The sequence below is a fragment of the Myodes glareolus genome, chromosome 18, assembly GCF_982192425.1.
Source record: "Myodes glareolus chromosome 18, mMyoGla1.1, whole genome shotgun sequence".
In the NCBI taxonomy this organism is placed as follows: domain Eukaryota; kingdom Metazoa; phylum Chordata; class Mammalia; order Rodentia; family Cricetidae; genus Myodes; species Myodes glareolus.
This window is the reverse complement of record NC_142043.1, coordinates 24,220,100-24,242,956: the sequence shown is the minus strand read 5'-3', so window position 1 is coordinate 24,242,956 and position 22,857 is coordinate 24,220,100. Positions and strand designations below refer to the sequence as shown.

General features: G+C 37.5%; 1 protein-coding gene and 1 non-coding gene across 5 annotated transcripts in view; one reads left to right on the top strand and one right to left on the bottom strand.

Moving 5' to 3' along the window:
* Adgrb3 (adhesion G protein-coupled receptor B3) overlaps positions 1-22,857 on the top strand; it is a 729,857-nt gene that overhangs the window by 473,457 nt on the left and 233,543 nt on the right. The gene's annotated exons all lie outside the window — the stretch shown is intronic.
* LOC125397954 (small nucleolar RNA SNORD22) lies at positions 7,047-7,142 on the bottom strand. Its single transcript, XR_007231241.1, has one exon. It is a non-coding gene; the product is annotated as a small nucleolar RNA SNORD22 (small nucleolar RNA).

Below are 22,857 nucleotides of genomic sequence, written 5' to 3'. Positions count from 1 at the left end.
ATATCGGTAGGACATAGCTACAAAAATGGGCAAGAGTTAGTGTAGTCCTTTATACTATGCCTTTCATCTATTGCATCAGTAGAGTTCCCTCTCAATTTACATCCTATAGATGATTTTTAGGGCTGGATAAAATTCCAATATCTTAATATTCTCAATAGTAGTATAATTCACCGATAAAATAGAAAGCTATTCTAATACACATTCCTGAAATTCTGTAGCTCTCAGGACACCCGTCTTTAAACAGGAAGTATAGAAGGAAATACATTAGTGCACCCTACATCATTGTTCTCTAATAAGAATCGAATTACATCAAGCACAATTCTTGGAGGCAGTAGGTAATACTTTAGGAGTAAACATTAGTTTAAAATTTCATTATCTCAAGTTCAGAAACAAGAGTGATGAATCAAGGACAATTCATCTTTAAATTTTTCATTATCTTTAGCTCGGAGGCTGCAGGCTCCGCAGCCAAGACAAATTTCCAGTGCCCTCTAACTATTGTCTTGTCATCTCGTGTCTGAGTATGATGTGTTTTATTGAATTAGATTAAAATTAAGTCTGGAAGCTTATTATGCAATGGTCTCTGAAGAACACATGTTCCCCCACCGATGCCTGCCTTATGAATTGCTAATACCCACAGTACAAGGCTGCTTTATTCATTTCTAGAATGACTATCTCAAAACATGTAAAGATAACAGTATTATCTAATTGTAACAACCAATTTCTCTTCCCTGTTTTTTTTTAAATTCTTCTATCAGTATATGCATTTCCAAAGTCATAAAGATAACTTCCTAATTAACAGTTTTAAGTCTGTAGGCTATATGATACAGCAATAAGGCAGGAGCTCCTGGAGGTACTTGGCTGTATTATCAATTACATTGAGGAAGCAACTAGGTCCCAGTGTCACTGTTTGAAACATACAGTGAATATCATACAATGATGTTTCTTTCTTGGAGACCAGAGCATCTGGACCTAACTTACACATTGTATTGTTGACTAAAGATGAGTCCTGGGGTTTTGTAGTGATCACGGTCAACATGCCAAGAATCAACCCACCTTAGCAAATTCAATATGCAATATTAATCAAGTTTTTGGATCAAGTAGGATGAACCTAGAGGAGAGACTCCCAAATCTTCAGTAGGAAATGTGGTCAGCTATCTACACAATCAATACTTCTGTTCCAGTGAAAAAGCTACCAGCAAAAACACAACGTCTCAGACTATCAGAGGAATGTTCCAGGGATGTTATACACTGACCAAGCAGACATGGCGCCCTATTGCTCTTCTTAATGACCTCATTTCAGCTCTACATTCAGACTTCAAGTAGGCAAATGTGTGAACCATGTTCAGGTGCCTTGGTTTCCAGAATCCCTGGCCCCTAACACACTTTGGAATCTTAATCTCTGATGTAAAAGGCATCACAAAACCCACAAGATGGGATAATGTTAAGGATATTAAATCATAGCCTAAATGTGCTCAATATTAGACTGCTACTAGACTCATAGAAAGACAACTATTTTGTCAAAAATTGCTCCTCCTCATAAAAAATATAGACTTCAATTAAATAATCCTTGGTGAGTAGGAGCGTTTGAACACAGACCTGAAGAAAATGAGAAAATATACATGAGGGATTATTTGGAGAAAGAGCCTTCCAGGCATTAGGCTTGGAAGAGCAAGTGGTTGTATGTCTGGGTACAGTAAGCATGAGGAGCAACTCAACTTGAGTTGAAATAACAGCCCCTATAGGCTATGCAAGAGTCACTTGGGAAATTGTAGCAACCAATCCTTGACCTGTTCAATGAGAAAGTAGTTGTGGAGCCTAGCAATTGGTACTCTAGCCAGATTTAGAGTTTGCCCTACGTGGGACAAGATTCTCTCTATGAGTCTTAATTTCTATAACTTTAAAGAGTGGGTAGTTGACATGAAGATTAAGACTGACATACACCGTGGATCTCAGACACCAGAAAAACACTCGGAATAAGAAACAGAAGGCAGTGGTTCATGGTAGGAAAAACAAATTTTCTCTGTTTTTATGTATTTTTTAAGGAATTGTAACAATTCCATTAGAAGAAGTAGGGTTTTTGTTTGAGTTGGTTAGACCTTTAAAATACAAGTAGTAGGAAGATGTCTCTCCTGCAGCATGCTGGTGGCTCTCCGTGCATGATTCAGGACAAAACCTGGTTGCTTGAGTGTAATCATTTCTTCACGGCCATATACAAAGAATAGTGTGTATTTTTTATTACTACATACAAAATGATGTTTCAATACTAGCTTGTTTCTCCAAGTTTAAGCCCTTCTCATTTTATATCTGTTTAAATTTGGCTTATAATCTGGGATTTTATTTCTTACTTCACAAAGTACATTATAATGTCTATGATTTTTATAGATGTCTGCAGATAAGCTAAAAGTAATGTGGGACACAGAAACCACCCTAGGAAAACTCATTATCCTTTCATTCTGTTACAGGAGAAGATAGTCAAGCTGGGTAAATCTACATCGTGAGAAAGCAATGGTTTGGGCATTAGAGGGCTTATTATACAGAAAATGTTCCAAAGTACAAAGTCACAGATAAAGCCTCTTGTCGGCTGTGTGTGTATTTTCTTAGTTTATGATGTATTATCTGTGATTCAATAATACATGCCAAGAGGAGGAAGAGAAATAATTTTACCCAGAGAAGATTACAATATTTGGTAATCTAATACCAAATGGTCAACTCTGAAAACATACATATAAATAACATTATACATACTGAGCAGATCATATATAGGGATTTATTTGTATATATAATTTATATATTCATAACAACAACTAGTGAAAAGGGGTGTAAGAATTTGAAAGAGAGCAAGGAGTGTATGGGGTGGTTTGAAAGGAAGAAAGGAGAAAGGAGAATAATGTAGCTATATTATAATCTCAAAATTAAAGAATTCATAAAAATATTAACAGTCTTTAAAAATAATGTTTGCTGCATATTAGTGCAGGTCATTCTTCATTTTGTTACTTTGGAAGCTTGTGGTTCTACTTGTGAAATCATAAAGACTTTGTTCAGCCTTCGTTCAGGAATTATAGCCTGAGTACCTGGAGTGTGTCTGGCATGTCTCTGAATCCTAACTTTCTAAAGGTGAACTAAACAGACACACAAACCAGCTCTCCTTTTAGTTACACAAGCAGGACGACAGTCAACATGATCAGTCATATGCCACATCTCAACTGTGATGTGGAAAGATAAATAAGGGAGAATATTAGTGATGGGGAAATAAGATGAAGGCAGACTCACAGAGTACCCAAGGAAGTCATCATAAGAAGGTGACATTGAGTGTGGACTTAATGGAAAGATTAAGGGAAGGAGTCTTGAGTCCCTTCAAGATGGCTTTCCAATAGAGATGTGGAGTTGGAGCTGCAGGGTAGCCTTTGTGCCCAGAGAGTGGAAGTACCGAACTGAAGAGATGAGAGTGCTAAGATGCAGGGTAGATAACCTCTTGCAGGCCATTGTAAATTCTTGATGAATAAAACATGGACCAGTAGACAAAGCTTACACAGTATGGATTTGCTGCAGAGACCCCTTCCTTTCACATTGGCACTTGATTGACAACTACCTTGTGATGAACTTCAAGGGTGAATATCATCTCCACCATAAATTCTGTGGCATTACTGGTACCAGTCACACAGCATTGCATGAGACTTGGAACTTTGACGGAGCATCGTAAATAGTCTTTTTAATGTTTGATATTTCACATTAGTTCTACATTTTACTCAGAGAATTTACCAAGTGAGTGTCTTTTTTTTTCCCAGAATTTGTCACATAAAGTAAAAATCCTGACCTGTCTTCTTCTCAGTGACCATTCCTTCTATTACTGATTTTATCATTTCAAAAAATCTTACTATAGATACATGCTAATGTTCCGTAAAAGTTCTGATGTTCTTTTTGTGTTTCTATGTCTTTAACATTTCCTTTTATAATTCCACGTAGTAAGCCTTAACTATACTAGAGAGGACAAAAGCTAAGGGGTATGTCCAACCTTGAGCTGATTCTTTCCTTTCTGCACATCTGTTATTTTTCCTCCAAACAAGGGTAACAACAACAATACCTATGGTGTAGGAATATTATAGAGTAGAATTATGACTGATTAATATTTGCAACTTACTTTTAGATGTCTTGAGTGGTACAAGATTGTTCATTTCATTCAATGTTCAAAGGTGGTTTTTCAATATTAGGTCTACCTTTACTACATTGCAGCCTTATTTTCATGATGAGATGCTTTCAAATCTTCTGAGGGAAAAGAATATTTTTTTCTCAAATTAATTATTTCTCTTTCCTTTTGAGCCTGCCATTTCATTTCCATTTCCTGGAATTATTTTTATTTTTGTCATGAATTCTTTTCAAGAGCTTAGAGATGCTTGCTTGAATAAGAATAAATTAATAGGAAAGAATGTGAGTTCATAGTATCTACACAGCTGGCAAGAAGAATACTGTGTGTGTGGTACACATCTTTTTCTTATCCATAACACCTTTGGTGACAAAAATTCTATCTGTAGTTCTATTGCACCTGAAAGATAGGCTTTCTCCTGCAATTCGTGCTCAAGAAACATTTAAGCAGGTCAAACTAATGTTGGCAAAATGTGCTTCTCCGACTGTATTACCTTTCTCTACCTATATCATACTTCTTCATCGTTTTTGGCAATCTAGACTTTCAATAGAGTCATCTCGAGACAGAGCAGGACCTTTCTTTTTGCGATTTATTAGCTTTAATAAAACCATTTTGTTGACATCTCCTAATGTCTGAATGTATGTGTCCCTACACTCTAAATTCATATGTTAGAATTCTAACAGCCAAGTGATACTTCTAGGAGTTAGTGATACCTTTGGGAGGGATTGAATTATTGCCCTTGAGAGGTCAGTGCCTTTATATAAGATATCTTGGAGAACAGAATACCAATGCTCCTTACACAGTCTGAAGTTATAGCTAGAAGGTGCTGTTTACAAATTGTCCACCAGATAGTTCAGTACTTCATCTTGGGTTCCTTAGCCTCCAGCTTTACAAGAGAGAAATCTCTGTTGTCATTAAGCCACTGGACTATTGTTTTGTTGTATCAGTGCAAACAGTCTAAGACAGTAAGCTAAAGAGGAACACGCACCTGCTGGCCCAACAATTTAATTTCTTTAACTACTCTGTGAGTTCTCTAGTGCTTCTTAAAAACAATACTGCTTACCTCCAACTCTGAAGGCACTTTGATCTGCTCTGCTTTCTGTTTTAGTCTATTTCTATCTATAGCTACTTCTCAAGAGCTACTGCCTGGCCCTTAAGGCCTGTTTTTAAGAACTGATTTATAACATTTTGGTGAATTAAGGAAAACAGCCAGAGGAATGAAAAGTTTGAATCTGCCATCCATTTGGGCCATAGTTGAGTTCATGACTCTTATTTGTGACCCCTGTGATTTGGCTCTGGTTAGTCATCCAGAATATGAACTACGTATGTCTGTGGTCTAAAGTAAGAGTTTCTAACACAGGCAAGTGCATAATATCAGAAAACTGCCTCAGTGTCTTACTACAGGTTCTCCAGAAAGACAAAAAAAGTGAGAAATTCACAGAGATAAAGATATGGTAAATAGATGAGAGGTGCGTATGTAGATACCAGACACATACATACATGACATATAGGTAGATGATAGAAAGACAGAGAGATACATACATACACATATAGAGATGCTACCTGCATATACATGTACATGTAATGAAGGATTTATTTGAGCAAAAAGCTTACAGAATTATGGAAGCTGAACATTCCCATGAAAATAAAAAAAAAAGAGAAGTTGTTTTTTAAAAAAAAAAAAAAAGTCTGATTCTAAGTCTGAAGGCCTTACAGTTATCTAAGATGATGGTAAAATCCCCGATACCACATGCCCAAGAACCCAGCAGGCCTCTAGAATAAGGTCCAGATTCAGAATTTGAGAATATAGATTTCTCATGTTCAAGATCAGTCAAAGATGACCAGTTACATCCTAAAGTGGAGGGAGGGAGACGTCACCTTTACTCTGCATTTGTATTATTTGTCCCTGCTTTTATTGGATGGTACTCACCCAAATCAGATGATGCTGTGTCATCTTTGTTCATCCCACTGACTCAAATGGCAGGAGCAGGAAACTCTGACACACATTTCCACAAATGATGCTCACTGCCAGTTCCCTGCAGAATCCTCTAATCCAATCAGGTTGAAACATAGACCATCATACTCCTCTTCCTTTACAGCTTCTCCCTTTTGACTCTAAACTTAAGGTGCTGAATTACTGCAGTTGGGATCACCACACTTAAAAAAAGAGAGCCACATTCTCAAAAGTAGCCATTATTAGTCAATAAATGAACAAATTAATACTGTTAATTAGAACTTCACCCATAAGCCAAGCTTTCTTCCTTAGTTAAACATGAGACAGAATTGCTTTCCTTATATTTACTGCTAGGGATTTTAAATTGGAAGAGAAGGAGACAGAGTTAGAAGGTTTAGTGAAAAGAGGAAATGACTGAGGACAATAGGTGAGAAACAAATGTCAGAAAAATTAAATTCTCATTACTCCTCCGGGGATAGATTGTTGATATGTTTCTTTGTCATCTCTCAATATTTCAATTTACAAAAAAATATTATTCAAACACTGTCTAGAATTTGCCTAAATGCGGGTCATCTTAATGCCTACAACAACATAAAATAATCATATGGATTAAGGAGCGATAAAAACGAATGGAAAATGGCTAAAAATTACCCTTCCCTTTGCAGAAGGCCATGAGGACATACAACAGGTGACAGCTAGTATTCAGCAAGCCAAACTCCCAGAGGAGTGATTGCTGTTGGGAAGCCCCACCTGGCAAAATCGATGGGGTTGCCGGCTGTAGAAATCGGCTGCTCCTGTCTGTAATTTCTCTCATGAACCACTTCATTTCTTCCCTAAGAATAGGTTTGGGTGCATTCCCACTGCTTGTGTGTTTAGCTCAAGAAAGTATTCCATCTACTGGGCACGCATACAGCTGTGACTATAAATTGAACTGCTTTGAGGAATGTTTTAGTCAATTGGGAAGGGAAAGAATATGGAAGGGGTTCACCTTTTCATGCTCTGGCGCTAGGACAGGAAGTAAGACATGTGAAAGTTTCTTCATGGGGAAAGAAGGGGACATTTTTTAATAGAAGAGAAATAATGGTAATACTTGAATATGAACATGTATTTATTCAGGGGGCACAATGGCTTTCCATCTGGAATTGGTTGGGAAACAGTAGATCTCCAGTAGATCTATAAGGTAGAACAGAATGTGGTTTTTACACTAAAAATAAGTATTAAATGAAACTGAGACCGTATTGGATAAGAGTAAGAGTAAATAATAAAAGAAATATATGAGCCGGGTAGTGGTGGTGCATGCCTTTAATCCGAGCACTTGGGAGGCAGAGGCAAGTGGATCTCTGTGAGTTCAAGGCCAACCTGGTCAATTAGAGGTTCCAGGATAGGCTCCAAAGCTACAGAGAAAGCCTGTCTTGAAAAACCAAAAAATAAAAACAACAACAAAAACCAATGAAATATATGAGGACTTTCATATCAAACCAGAGATTTGTATTTAATGTATAATTTTTGAGCCGTTAATACTATATAGCGTGTGTTACATGAAGACATTTTAGAGATACTTTCTAATAAAATGTTTTATTGATAGTTAAATAGTAATTTCTTTCAATTCTAAGAGATAATCTATCCAAGTGTGTCTCCATCTTGAATTAAATTTATGGACTTTCTGCTCATTCATAAATATCTCTACAGCTTCTAACACCTAGATAGATATATTCACACAGATTAGTTAAATACCACTCACAATTAATCTCAACCATCAAATTCATAGCTTTAAAAACTGAAAAAGAGAGCTGGGATGTTCCTCAGTAGGAGAGCACATGCTTAGCAAAGCAAATAACCAAACACTCACCACCATCACCCATCACAAAAAACATTTAGAAAATTTTCATTATCATTATGAGCCACCAAGTTCATCTTATTTACTATCACACTCATTTAATCTTCCAAATCAGGATATGGGCCATTACCTATGGATTCATTTCATATAGGGTGTGCTTACATTAATAGTGTTTTCACAGGAATATACTTGAAACAAATCAAATTTCACTTTTTTTTTCTTTTTTGAGACTGGGTCTCTCTTTCGCTGGTCTGGAAGTTATTATGTAGTTCAGGCTGGCCTCAAACTCATAGAAATCTGTCTACCTCCCTTGTACTGGAACTGAGGCTGGGTATCAGCATAAGCACCCCTCCCCAAACTTTTCCCTTGTGTCTTTGTGATTCTGTATTATTGGAGGTGGTTGTCTTGGTTACATTTCTTCTACTGGTGTGAAGAGACACCATAACCAAGGCAGTTTATAGAGGGAAAACATTTAATTGGGGTTTGCTTATAGTTTCAAAACATTAGTCCATGATCACATGGCAGGAAGCATTGTAGCAAGCTGGTATGGCACTCGACCAGTATCTGAGAGCTTACACATTGGAGGTGGAAAGAATGAGAAAGGACCTGGTGTGGCCACTTGAAACTGTAAAACCCACTCTGATGACTCATCTCCTCCAACAAGGCTCAGCCTCCTAAAGCTTCCCCGAATAGTTCTACCAACAAGGGAGCAAGTGTTCAAACACATGAGCCTCCGGGGCCATTTGTATTTAAGCCACTACAGTGATATTCTTTTTTTTATCTTAATTTTTGCTATTTCTAATTCTGCATCTCTGTGACTGCCGGTGAGACCAGTGGAGTTGGGCTCCCAGGAGCTACACTTACTGGTGGTTGTAAGCTGCCTGATATGAGTGTCTGGAGAGAAATTCAGGTCCTCTGAAAGAGTAGTGTCTTCCTTTAACATGGAACTGTCTCTTTACCCCTGAAGCTTATAGTATGCTTAAAGTACAGTCCCAAACCTGGATTCTTTAGTTGTCTGTTATATGAAAAATGAAGTGCCTGGTACTCTATGCAAACAGCCCTTCGGTTCTAAGTTTCCCATTTGTCTCTGTCGTGGCAGTGTCTGAGCTGTGTGTCCTGTCTTTCTATGTCTGCTTTTGATCTCTGACTCCTGTTAAATCTGATCATCATATGCAGGGCAATCTGACCCATATACTATACAAATTGTTTTTGAGATATGAAGCCTTAAGATCAGATAGTGTCGAAATCTGCCACAACAATCTGTCTGTGCTCTCTGTTCCACAGAGCATAATAACCTCTTTTATAATTATATAAGGTCTCGATGACTATGTTGCTTTTAAAACGTTATGAAAGGAAAAAGTGCTTTTTACATTTTAGGCAGGTGATGCTTTTAATTTCAGAAATCAAATACTGATATCCACTTCTAAATGGTCACTTTCTTCCAAAAGTGTGTGTGTGTGTGTGTGTGTGTGTGTGTGTGTGTGTGTGTGTGTGTGTGTTTTATCTAAAGAAAATGACTGGTGACGCCATTCTTTCACTTATTTATGGGTTGTAGTTTTACACTACTGAACACAAGTAGAAACTGCCATTCTGGAAAGCTTCCCAAACTATCTGAAAATAATTCAATTAGTGAAACTGACCCTTTATTTAGTTAGTGGATGAGGGTATGGTAGTGTGGTTATTTCCCTAGATTTAAAACTGCAAATTTAGCTTCTAGTACAGTTTCTGTTCATAATTGAGAGGCTAGGGAGATACTATTTGGTCTTTCTATGTCTTACTTTTCTCTATTATAAAATGAATATGTACTATTATTCATCCAATGTATATAGAAATAAATGTACAAAAAGAAAAGCACTACTGGCTCATAGCATTATAAACATGGAGCCTTTTCCTCTTTTTTGTAACTAGAGGAATATTCTTTTACTCTAAAATAGGAAAAACCTTCATTTACTTGAAGGGAGCTCCTTCTGCTCCTTTAGCCAATAGCCTTTAAGATTCCAGCCTACTTGGGTGTGGTCTCTTAAAAAGCAGCTTTTAAAGCAAAAGAGACCATGCCCACGTGGGCTGGTATCTAAAAGGCTATTGGCTGAAGGATCTGAAGGAACTCCCACAGCATTTACTTACGATCCCCAAGTATGTGTGTGTGTAAACATGTGGCTGTAGGTGCATTTGCCTTTGAGTACATGCATGAAGAACAGAGGTTGTTGTCTGGTGTTTCCCTCTATTGCCTTCAAATTAGTTTCAGAGACAGGATGGGTGAGTTTGCTGGCTCTGTGGGTAAAGTGCTTGCTGAGCAAGCCTGATGACCTGAGTTCAATCCCTGGAACACACAAAAAATATGTAGGACAGAACTAAGTCTGTGAAGTTGTGTTCTGATTGAAAAATTATGTGTTGTAGCATGTGTGAAACAAATCACACAGGTGAAACACACACACACACACACACATACACACACACACACATGCACACACTTAAGAATAAAAATGTTTGAAGGGACATAAGGTATCTCACTGGTCCTGAAATTCACAGTGTCATCGGTACGGTACCTGATTATAGGTCCCCTGGATCACCGTACATCTGCAGCACTATGGTGACAGGCTTACAGCACTGGCCTATAGGTCACCAGATCATCTTATATCTGCCTAACCTAAACCTGGTCGCAGGCTTATAGCACTGTGCCAAGGCTTCACTTGGGTACTAGAGATCCAGGCTGGGCTCTCCGTGATTACGGAACTGCCATCTTCTTTGTATTCTTTTTTCAGAAGATTTTTGACATTAAGGACACCATGATATCAAGACTAGAACCAGCTTTTCAATTTGTAGCCCTTAAAATGTGTGTCAGCTGCCTGCTATGGTGGCCTGAGTGTTGGTATGAAGGAAAGCGCTCAGACTAGACCTCCAGGTGTGGCATCTGGGTGCAGATGCATTGAAAATTCTCCTTTAGTCCCACCTCGGAGATGTTCCAGGATTAGAAAGATAGGGCCTGAACTCTAAAGAGTCAGCATCAGCTTCCACGCAAACAATTTATCTGCTTTAATAACAGCCCCAGTTACACTCTTGACAGTAAGAAACTGAATTCAGGCTGTGTGTGTTCTATGCAAGGTTAAGGTGACTGAATTCTTCTCATAAGACTTATTTTTCTTTTCTGAGACGAGCTCTCAATAGGCAACGCAGATTAGTCTTCAGTTTGCTAGTAGGTAGCCCATGCTGGCCTTGATTCGTTATTTTCCCCTTCAACTTACCAAATGTTTGGATTCGTCTCCCAAATTCTGGCTTTACAGGAACATCTCACCATGCTGAGCAACATACTCCTAATGGTCACGGCCCACCTATCTGTTTATTAAAAAGATGATCTAAGAGCCGTCCCTTTATTTGAAAGTCAAACATATTTCTGGATTCTTATCACATTGATTTTACTTTGAAAATTTCATACCCAAAGCCAATATGACAAAATCAAAAGCTTAAGTCATTTATTAAAATTGAAGCCAAAAGTTTAAGACAAAAGGGCACTTAACAAATCTGGTGGTCCATGATTTAAAGATAATTACTCCTTAAGAATAATTCAGATAGTTTAAAATGTTCCTTTTCTGATTTTGATGTATGGTGATTATAAGAGCAGTTTATTCGTGATTTTGTGTTCTGGCTTTGGTAAATCACACAGATATACACCAGCTAACACTGCAAAGGGAAAAAACTTCAGAAATCGTTGATCCCAGGCTTGAAGCCAAGCAATCTATTTTTAGTACTCTCTCAGCAAAGAATACAATAAGCATGTAAATGGAATGGTGCTACTTTGGCCTAAGATCATTTTTTAAAGTATAAATTTGGCATTGTTTAAATTGGTTTTCAGACTGTCTTCAGACAACTTGGATACTTTAGGGGGTCTCATCTCCTAGTTTCACGTTAATTCTAATACCCACATTTCTCGAAACTCTACAATACCTGTCTTTGATTAAAATCTAAGGATCGACTTAATATATGTTCCATGGCAGGCTGCTGAATTAGCACTCTGTCAACTGGGTCTCTCTCTGCCTTCTTGCAACTGATAACCAGTTCTTTTCAGGCTGTGAATCTTGCCTTCACTGTGATACTCATTTTAGCCAGGCTCTGCTTAGAGTAGGCAATTCAACTTCCTGGAACACCGCTAGACTGCAAATTACTTATGAATCCAGAGCTGTGTTTTCTGGCTTTTGTGTTCACCATCAGAACTTCACTGGGTAGGCATGCAATGGTGTCTACTTCATAAGTGAGTTAAGCTAAAAGGGAAAAGAAAAGTTGATTGGCTAAAGCTATTTTATAACAAAAATTTGAACCAGGGGATCTCTTGAAATATGTCTCCTGCTGTCTACTTACTTGAGGAGGGCAGGGATTCAGGGTATACATCATGAATCAAACATGTTTCCATGGAAACTGATGGTACTTCTTGAAACAGTAGATAATGTACGTGAGATTAAAATGGAGAAGAAAAAGAGCTTAATAAAGAAGTTGGGAGGTAGCATCAGAAACATACAAAGGATTAACAAACGAAACAGGAAAACAAATAGCCAAGGTGATGGAATTGCTGGGCAATAAAGGAGTTAAAAAGAACTTGAGACAGAGCCCCAGGTGCAAAGGACATTAAATAGAAATATCCTGAGAAGCTCTATTCCTGAACTGTGGATAGTATATCACATTGAAAATAGAAAATTTCTAAATTTCTTTCTTTACAAGGTTCCATGCCACAGGTAGATGCTTATGTCCCAGACTGGACTTGCTAATCTCACAGCATCTCAGTGGAAGCCTCAGCTCATATCCAACACTCAGGAAGTCACTTCACTGGGCTTCTACTGGTGTTGAAGCCACTGGTCAGTGAGTCCTTCCATTGTACAGAACAGAAAGAGAAGCCTGCTCCTGCAGGCCTTCTCTTTGGTGCAGAACACCCCCAGCCCTCTCCTAGAGCAGCTTTCTTAACTTTTCTGGGCCATTTTCTGGCAGATCTTGTACCATCTGGTTCATTGCAAGCAGTCGGAATTCCCTTGCTTTAGTTCACAAGCAGCAGGGATCTAAAAACTTGGATGCCTAAGATTGCAGTCATAGATTCGGTGACTGGTGAGAACCTACTGCAAGAATTTACCTTTGACTTTGATAAGAAAGAAAAGGATAAGTTTGTGGGCAACCTTTATAAAGGCACCAATCACACTCCAGAGGTCACGATCACACATTAGTCTCTGCAGAATTTCCGCCTCCTAAATGAACACATTATACATTAGAATTTCTACATGGGAAATTTTGGAGATACAGCTATTCAGACCATCTGTTTTTCTTACGTGGCAGGTGGTCTTCTCTATCTCACTATGCCTAACTTGTAAGTCACTCCTTTTCCACATGAGATTTAGGTAATCACATACTTGACCTAATTATTTTTCCTGGTAGGGAGAGGTTACTTTTATGAATTAAGTAGACCTGGGCACCCCACCCTCACAAGTGTGTACAGACAGACGGGCACTCCCCCCCACACATATACATGCATGCATGTGCACATGTATCACGCGCATGCGCGCGCACACACACACACACACACACGCCTACTACTCTGCCAGGACTGTCTCCTTCTTTTAGATTTGCTGTTTTCTTTTCCTTTGCTTTCCTTTGCTCTGATTCTGGGGATTAAATTTAGAGCCTTTTGTTTTCATGCTAAGCAAGGTGTTGTAGTGTTGAGATTTAACGCTTTCTTTGTTGGTGGCTGCTTTTAGGCCAACAGTGGTCTGGGGTTTTGGCCCTTCATTACTGAATTACGCTTCAGCCCTATTTAAATGTATAGATTTTTATTTCCTTGTTGCATTTACATGCACTTTTGATCTTAGATGATCTGTTTAGTGTTTTTAGTTTTAACCTTAATTAGTTAATTATTTTATTTAGTTTGATAAACTTAATTAATTTATTTATTTTAAATTGTAAACTTGACTTAGCAAAGTCTACTGTGGACCAGTATCCTCACCCTTTCCTGCACACTTGTTAGATGTTCTCCTGTCCTCTTTATTTGCCCACAATTATTTTCTGTCTACTTTTTATAACACTACTTTAACTTTTAATCCTTATTTTTGTTTCTAAATGTTATATTTATGAACATTATTAATATATTCTCATTTGCTCATTTTTCTCTTCACATTTCATTCCTGCCTATGATTCAATTTTCTATTGCTTGAGATCCATCTTTTACTCATTCTTTTTCATGGAAAATCCTACAAGAAGCTTCTCCTAGTTTTTCTCCAAATACATTTTTATTCAGTGTTCACTATTGAATGTTGTAGGACGTAGGACTTTGTGTTAGATCTCTCTAACTTTTGATGGCATTTTTAATGAAAATAAAATCTCCAAATGAAAATTAGGCACAATTAAAACAGAATGATGTTTGAAAAGAAGCCATGAATCTCAAATGTTGGAAGAAAGCCATTAATTATTTTGAAATTAAAGTCTAATATAAATTCACTTGAAATTAGGAAAAAGGAGTGTTTAACTCAATACTTTTCAGCATAAGATATTTAATTAGAAATCATGGAATTATTATAGAGGTCAAATAGTAGATCACTGAAAGCTAATATTGAAAATCATCTTTAATTAAAATTGGAGGGTGAGATGACAGTGAATATTCTCATTATGTGTAGAACCAAAGAGAAGAAAGTGTTTTTAAGTTTGGACACGAGTCTAGCATAATAGTCTAAATAATAATAACTATTATTATTTCTAGAATTAAATGTATGGCATTACTTTAAATTGGAAAGCTCACAGTTTTAGAGTACAGATGTCCAAGATTGGAACTGTTTCCAGGAGTTTTGGCTAAGGTCAAGTAAAAACCCTAAATTGGGCATCCTTTTCTCAATTAGTCTCAGTGAGGGTGTCACAGTGGTGTTAGGAATTTGTGAATGAGGTCCATAGGAACCCAGGAATTGAGAAGTGTGCTCAGCATGCTCTCTTTCTACAGTAGTTCCCTCACAGAAGTCAACTATGTCCTTTCAGAACTTCCTCGGCCTCTTCTGAGGGCAACAACTCTAAGGCACTAGCCGCCCTCCTTGAGACTGCACCTCTGAAAGGGTCTACCACCTCAGTCAGCACACTGGGGATTAACCTTCTAGCACATGATGCTTGGATGGACACAGACCACTTATAAACCATAGCCAAGTCTCTGATATATAAGTCCAGTTTCCATGCACCTGCTCACGGTGTCAGCACGAGAATTTATGTGGACTATCAGAAGATTGTTACTCTTGAATGTACATTAAACATTTGCCATGCTACAGTCTACTATATTCCTATCCTTTATTCTATCCCCATGTGTGCTTTCTACTTTGTACTGTGAGAAAACACCTACCATTTTTTATTTCTTTTTAGCCACAAGGAACTTCGCTTGTCATTTCATCCAACACAAATGACCCTCAATGTGTTTTTTAGCCCAATCGTAAAAGCTAAGCAGTTTGGAAAGCAGGATAAGGCAATGATAATTTCTGTCCTAACTTAGTGAGATCAGCTGTGAGGGGACACACATGCATCTAAAATAATTGGGGATCGATTTTAAAATAATATGTACATGTACTGACAAAAGAATAATCCACGCTGGTTAGTTAGGCTTCAAAGGAATTTGAAGAGCAACATCTCTATAAACTAAAGGAACCAGAGATGGTTGACTAGGTTTTAGTAAACACTTTTTCTAAGATTAAATGTTGCTTTGCAAAACACCCCTGTGTATAATGTCATTTTACTTCTTTTCTGAAGATTTTGCGTTCACATAGATATTAAAATAATAGGAAGCTTTCTATAATAATAATAATATTTATAATATAAAATTCCAAATAAGTAATGGCTCTAATTGTGTTAAGAAATGATTCCTATAGATCATTTTAAACTTTTTATTTTCTGTTTTCATCTGGAAGTAGCTTAACATATATAAATACTAATTGGTAAAAAAAAAATCACAATCATACTTTATTGGCTAAGAATTTTGATGCATTAAAATAAGTTATTAATTGCGTTTTTAGGTTTTCAACTGGTGACATTGATACCAAATAAGTTTCATGCAGTCTATAGGCTAGTTCTTACAAATAAATTGTAGTTATCTTTTTAAAAACTTCTTTTAATTTAACCAGTGCATTGTCATTTTAGTCAAAAAAAGGTTTTGCATAAATTAATTTCTGTGTATTAATTTGTAAATACAGACAAAATGACATACTTTTCATACCTTTTTTCTAAAATTCTTGTCTTGGGCTCAAAGAACTTGGCACACTAAAGCATATTAATTACTAGGAATTTGAAGTTTCTTGTGACTAAATTATGACAAAGCAACAATTTCAACTCTAACTTAAAAAATTCAGAAGTATACATTTTTTTGCATCATGGTTACTCTTATAGTTTGTATAATAATGGCCCTACAGGTTCATATATTTGAATGCCTAGTCATAAGGGAGTGGCATTATATGAGAAGGAGTAGGAAGTATAGCCTTGTTGGAGGAAGTATGTCACAGTGGAGGGCGGGCATTGAGGTTTCAAAGCCTACGCTAGACACAGTTCTCTCTCTTCCTGTATTCTGTGGATAGGATGTTACTTCAGTGAAAGGGGGGTGTGGGTTGGGAGAGGCATGCTTCCTGCTGGGATGATAATGAACTAAACCTCTGAAATCATAAACAAACTCTCAGTTAAATGCTTCCTTTTTAGCAGTTGCCTTCATGATGTTGTCTCTTCATAGCAAATAAACAATAACTAAACTTAAATTACCGGAAAGTCTGTTTGAGGGTAAAAGTTTCATAATAGACAAAAAAGGAACTTTGGGGACAATTAGGGCAACAGAAAAAGTGCCAAATGTTAAATCTAGATAAGTCATAATAGGTTAGACTTTAGCAATAAATCGAAAGAAAAACAAAAAGTTTTCCTTCTACAAGATATTGTATGTGTGGTTGAATGAGATGCAAGGAAATACACTGAAGCACAATTTTGATTTTGTCATCAGTGAAGAAAGAAGACAACGAGAGTGACTGAAAAATCAATAATACATGTAGTCACTTCCCTAACATGCTGTTTAGTAAGAGTTTCAGAAATAATATGAATATTAGATATACACAGATATGTGTGTCAACATTGAGTTGAAAATATCGCTCCTCTCTCTGTTATCTGTTTGTATATAAAATAACACCTTTTTCCAATACAAATTATTTTTATTCTCACCATCTACCTTTGTTAGAGTTTTTTTTTATTGCTGTGAAGAGACACTATGACCATGACCACTCTTATATAGGAAGCCATTTAATTGGGGCTGGCTTACAGTTTCAGAGGTTTAGTCCATTATCATCATGGAGGGAAGCATGGCAGCTTGGCAGCTTGTAGGCAGACATGGTGCTAGAGAAGGAGCTGAGCGTTAGATCCACAGGAAGAGACTGTGTGCCTCTAGACCTAGCTTGAGCTTCTGATACCCCAAAGCCCACCCCCAGTGATGCACTTCCTACAGTAAAGCCACACCAACTCTAACAAGGCCACACTTCCTTTGAGCCAATGGGGACTACTTTTATTCAAACCACCATATCATCTGACTAATGTAACAATGCTTCAGTTTTCCCTTTTCTTCTGTCTTATTGTAAGTTCTCTTTATACCTTGAATGAGAAAGCAGAGTTGATGGATAGTTGTAGTCACTTCAAACTGCATTCTGCATTTGGTGTGGCTTCTTAATCATTTCCCCTTTTCCTTACACAGACTTATTTTGCTTTCAAATTGCATGTTTTCTCTTTTCCAGTAAGTTATATTTTAATACATGTTCAACAACTTCCTTCCTTTGTTATTGATTCACCATGTGACAGCAAACCTGTCAAGGATGTATTTCCCGTGGCTGGTTAGGTGTTGAAGTTGACTGCTTTATTCTGTAATAAATTCAAAGAAAGCACACATACAAATTAGTCTTAGTAGCTTTAAGTCATTTCTGAAACTACGATACTGAGTATATTAATAATAAATGGCAATATCTATTAAAAACAACCTCTTGGTATAAATTGGCTCAAATAAAATGAGTATCATTCTCTTTCTTTAAAAATAGAACAGGTAGGTACGAGGCTGATACACTAATATGCCTCCAAATTGCATTGAGCATCCAGGCTGATGGACACATTGGCAGTGTTACTGACAGCAGTCCACCTTGCTCTCTGGTCAGATGCACTGAAGTAATAGAAAGTAAGACACCAAAGCAAATATGGAAGGTTAATTGGCATGGGCCCAGATGAGGCAACCATTACTTCCGTGTACTTATTATCAATTAAAAGTGTCAAATGACCATACTGCACTTCAAGGGAGAATCTGGAACACTTGATCAACTTGGAGAAAAAATGGAGAATACCTTGCAATCTACCCCACCTATTTTCCATAACAGCATAGACTCAAAACTGGGAAAAATGGAGTAAGAAGTCATGGACTTTATTCAAGTACATGGTGACCTAGGTCGAATCCTCCAGTGCGTCCTCAGTATATCCACTTGTACCAGTTTCCAAGATTGTTTGGGAGCTCAGCAATGCTGTGTCATAGTTCTGACAGGTTACTGCCTTTATTCTTCACAGACTACCGGCAGACTTATTCAGTGGCAGCCAATATTTAAGTATTCACCCAAAATTAGAGTGAGATTTAAAACAAACTTTAATAAGCTTTATTCAGTGGCAAGTTACTCAAGTTTTTCATAAGTTCTCTCCTTGGAGGCGGAAGCTGGCTTACTGTCAGGTTTCTGGTGGTTAAAAAGAGTTATCAGATACAATGAGTGCTTTTTTATTGGAGGTGCTATTTTTTTTTCTTCCCTGAATTTCAAATTAATGTGATTTATAATATAAAGTTTATAAAATGCTAAGTTTAACAAATTATAATAAGAAATAAGAATATTTCATTGTAAAGCTGGCATTAATACTGAAAGGGAGAACTATATGAAGAAACTCACATCATAATTCAAGTGACTAAGGAAAGCAAAGGTTCCAAGAGGAAAAATATTAATGTGAGAAAATTGCTTTATACTCATCAGAAAACACTAGAGGGAAAGATTGCTCGACTCTAAAATTAACTAGTGTGTAGCTGGAGTCAGAGGCAGCAGATCTTATTCCCTAGTTTACTCAAATTCCAAGAGTTTCCATTTGAAGATACTCAATACAAATCAAGTATAAGGCTGTAAAATAGACCTTATCACCGGTCCTGTCATTCTTCAATACACCTGGTATTTTTTTAATTAAAAATATTTTTCGTACCATATATTCTGATCATGTGTTTCCTCTCTGCCAGCTCTTCCCAGCTCCTTCCCATTTGCTGCCCACTCAACTCCATGTCCTTTCTTTCCCTCATGTTTAAAACACAAACTTATAAAGCAAACGTGTAAGAGTCAATGAGGACTAACACAATTAACCCACAATTGAACAATGTGTAGAAAATGAGAGATTTTGGAGCACTTGGTCCTAAATGGATTGTCTTCATTGAACCTTCTCTTCTGGGTTCAGGGACTCATGTGGAAGAGGAGGCCGAAAGATAGTAAGAGGCAGAGGGCATGGATGACTCCAGACAGTGCCCTTTCATTCAACAGAGCTAATGCACAAATGAATTCACAGACATGGTGATCACCGTATATGAATAGTACAGGTTCAAGCCAGAAGGGATCAGCGCTGAGACAGGGAAATGGACACGGGCTCCAATCTCTGACCAAGAGGTTATCTGTAATTGTAAGCACCTTGCAAAGGGAAAATTAGTCTTTACCAATGGACTCTCTGAGTACATTCACCACACACTTGAGGCTTTGCTCATGCCCAGGAGTAGATGGCTAACAAAATGAATTCTGTGATATTTTTGTAGACTTTTTCCTCATATTGCTTTGTTTGGGCATTTCTGTGAATTATATTGATCTTTTGCTTGTATATTTTGGTTTCCAATTTTGTGAAGAATATGTATGTCTCTGTGTGGGGGGTGATTTTTTTTTTGCCATGCTTGGTAACTTTTATGTTGGTCAGAATTTCTCATAACTCCCTCCCTCTGCCTCTCACTCTATGGAATATTTGATTGCGCATGGTGATGCAGAACTTCCCTAACTCAGGGGGCTACCTAAAGGGCTCTACCTTTCAGCCCATCCCTGTTCACTGACCCCTATTTCCTCATCACTCCCCAGTATCAACACTCATCTGCCCTGGGGGTACTCCCATAGAAAGAATCTATAAACACCCAAACGGCAGTACACAAATGGAACCAGTTGATGTGAGTACTGCTCCATTAGGTCTGTCAGTAGGAAAAAATTCCTGCCGATGCAGGTATTTCAATCATACTTCACTGGGGAACTATTTTATTATGTGTATGTCCTCATTGTTAAGACCATATATCTTCTTGATACATCTGCATTGTCTATGAAGGATTGGCTTTACTGTTAGATTGCTAATGAAGGAGAGTAATGTATGTCTTTTGTAGAAATGAGGAGAAAAAGAGATACTAATAGGTTCCTATTTGACTCTTAAATCTTATTGGCCTTTCTAAGTATTTTATGTTACTAAATTAGCCTTCTTCGAAAAACCTTATGGATTTTTCAGCCCTTAGGTTTTTAAGTTACGTGAGTTGCAGAAACTTGCCCACTTGTAAGTAGGGGATGAGTTTAGAGCACAGATTTGAGATCATCTTATATAGAGCCGTTATTAGCTGTATTATCAGCTATATAGAACTGAGGCGTCTCTCCTTCAAGGTTATCTAATTGCTTAGCTGTGCGGCATAGACTAGAAGAGCCAGTTTTCTTGTGTGCATCATAAACTGCCCCCTGTAAAAGAAACCCAGTGATTCATCACATCTGCCATTTTACAACACGCTCTCTTTCAAAACTTGCCCATTCAGCATCTTAGCATCTCAGGTGCAAGCATAGCAGCCTGGAAAATTTGGAAAGAATTGAAACTAAGTAACAACATACTAATTGGTGTGCGAAAACCTTAAATTTATTTGCTGAGACCAAGACCCTGATCATAAATAGGTCAGTTCCTAAGAACTATAGCTGGATTCTGCCTTCATTAAGAGCATAGGACAAAACAAACAGAAAATGCAGTCTTACTTGATCATGTCCTGGATTAGGATACGTACACACTTGAACAAAGGTACCCTCTGAGAAATAACCCTTCAACAGACCTGGCAAGATATATCAAGGACATTGCTGTTTGTTTGTCTCGGTTGTCATGAGCGAGGGAAGTACCTAGCACCACTCAGATCAAGACTATTCAGTGTGTCGCTTGGGATTTTAGGAAGGTGCCTAACCATCATTTCACCATGACTGTGAAATGTCCTGGGCACAATCAACAGTTTCCTTGTGGGGACTCTATCCTTCTTTTGACCAAAAGCATGCATTTGTGGGAAGTTGATCAGGCCTTGGATTGTCTTCTACAGAGGTATTGGGACCAAGTTACGAGCCTACATAGGGAAGAGAACTCATGTTCTAACTTAATTAGCTTCAATCTTTAACCAAGTAAACTAATTGATCATAGTTGTCTTTCCCAAGAAGTCGTGCCTGTAGCAATCACATACAGTGGTAGAGAAAAGACTGATGCTCTTGGATTATGCAAATCACAGAGGGCCATCATAGGCCACAGTCAATTTCTGAGGCCATTCTAAATTAACCTCCAAAGGGAAAAAAAATATGAGGACGGATCGATTTAACTACTTGAAATGTTCCTTGTGGAACATGTTCTGATTAATGACACTCAATAAATAGAATTCCTGCCGAAATCAAGATCAAAGTATAGTGTTGGAAAATTTAATTTCTTTTAACATTTTGTTAGTGATTGGTCTTCGTACGGTCACTGATGCCGAACCCATCAATACTGATATTATGTCTCCTTGAAGCTAAAATATCCCTGCCAGGGTTGGGTTTATGAACCTTTAAGTCAGTATGTAAAATGGAATTAGGATTCAGTCGCTAGTCAACCTGCTTCTTGCTCGCTGCTCATGCACAATTTCCAACTGCTTCAGACTTTGGTTGTTTTCCTGCAGTGCTGCATTTCTGAGTCCTTGCAGCTTCATAGCATTTCCTCACGTACCAGGCACTATGGGAAGTAGCTTTTGCTCCCCCTAGAAAGCTGCAAAGTTATCTGTGGCTTCTTCTTCATTCTGTTAGCTGCTTATATGGACAACTTCTAGACACCCTTATGAAATAACACCCCCCCCCAGCAGACACACCCTGACACATTCTTGCTTCCCAAACCATTTTCTTTAGTATTTACTACCCAAACCCTGTGTGTATTTCGTATTCATCCTACTTAGGAATTTCCTCTTGCTACTACAAAAGGTGTCTGTGTGTGTATTTCTATGTTTATACAAATATCATCCCAGCCTACAAGAAGGAAAACCTACATCCTTCAAAGTTCTTTATGCTCTGCTTCACATCATTTTCCTCTTCACTGTTTCATCTAAAACAGTGCCTGTCATAAAGTCAGTGCTTATGAGATGTTTCTTTAGATACATGAAATTCACGTCTCTTAACACCCCTTTCTAGAGACCTTTCTCCACATATTTTTAATACTGTAAACAGTATGGCTAAAATGTGCAACAACAGCTTACTAGTGTACTTTATAATTGCTTTTTAAACAAAAATCTTTTGTGATAAGGAAAGGATAATCTTATTTATTTCAAGCTCAAAATCTGATTTTTATGTTTCTGAAATTCATGAGTTATTCTATAATGATTCCCTCAAAATTGATGACCCTTGAGGAGCCATTGCTTCTTGTAGCTTCTACAGCATCCATCGAGAAATCTTGAAAAGATAGTGTTTAAATTCATGTCTCAAATGTAACTCTCCTTAATGCAAATCAAGTATGAATTTATTAGAAACCATTAGTGGGATAAATGTTCCCCTATTATGTAAATCTGCGCCTTTAATCTGAAATGTGGAAAGTGAATTGCTTTGTAGAATATCTAATCTGCAATTC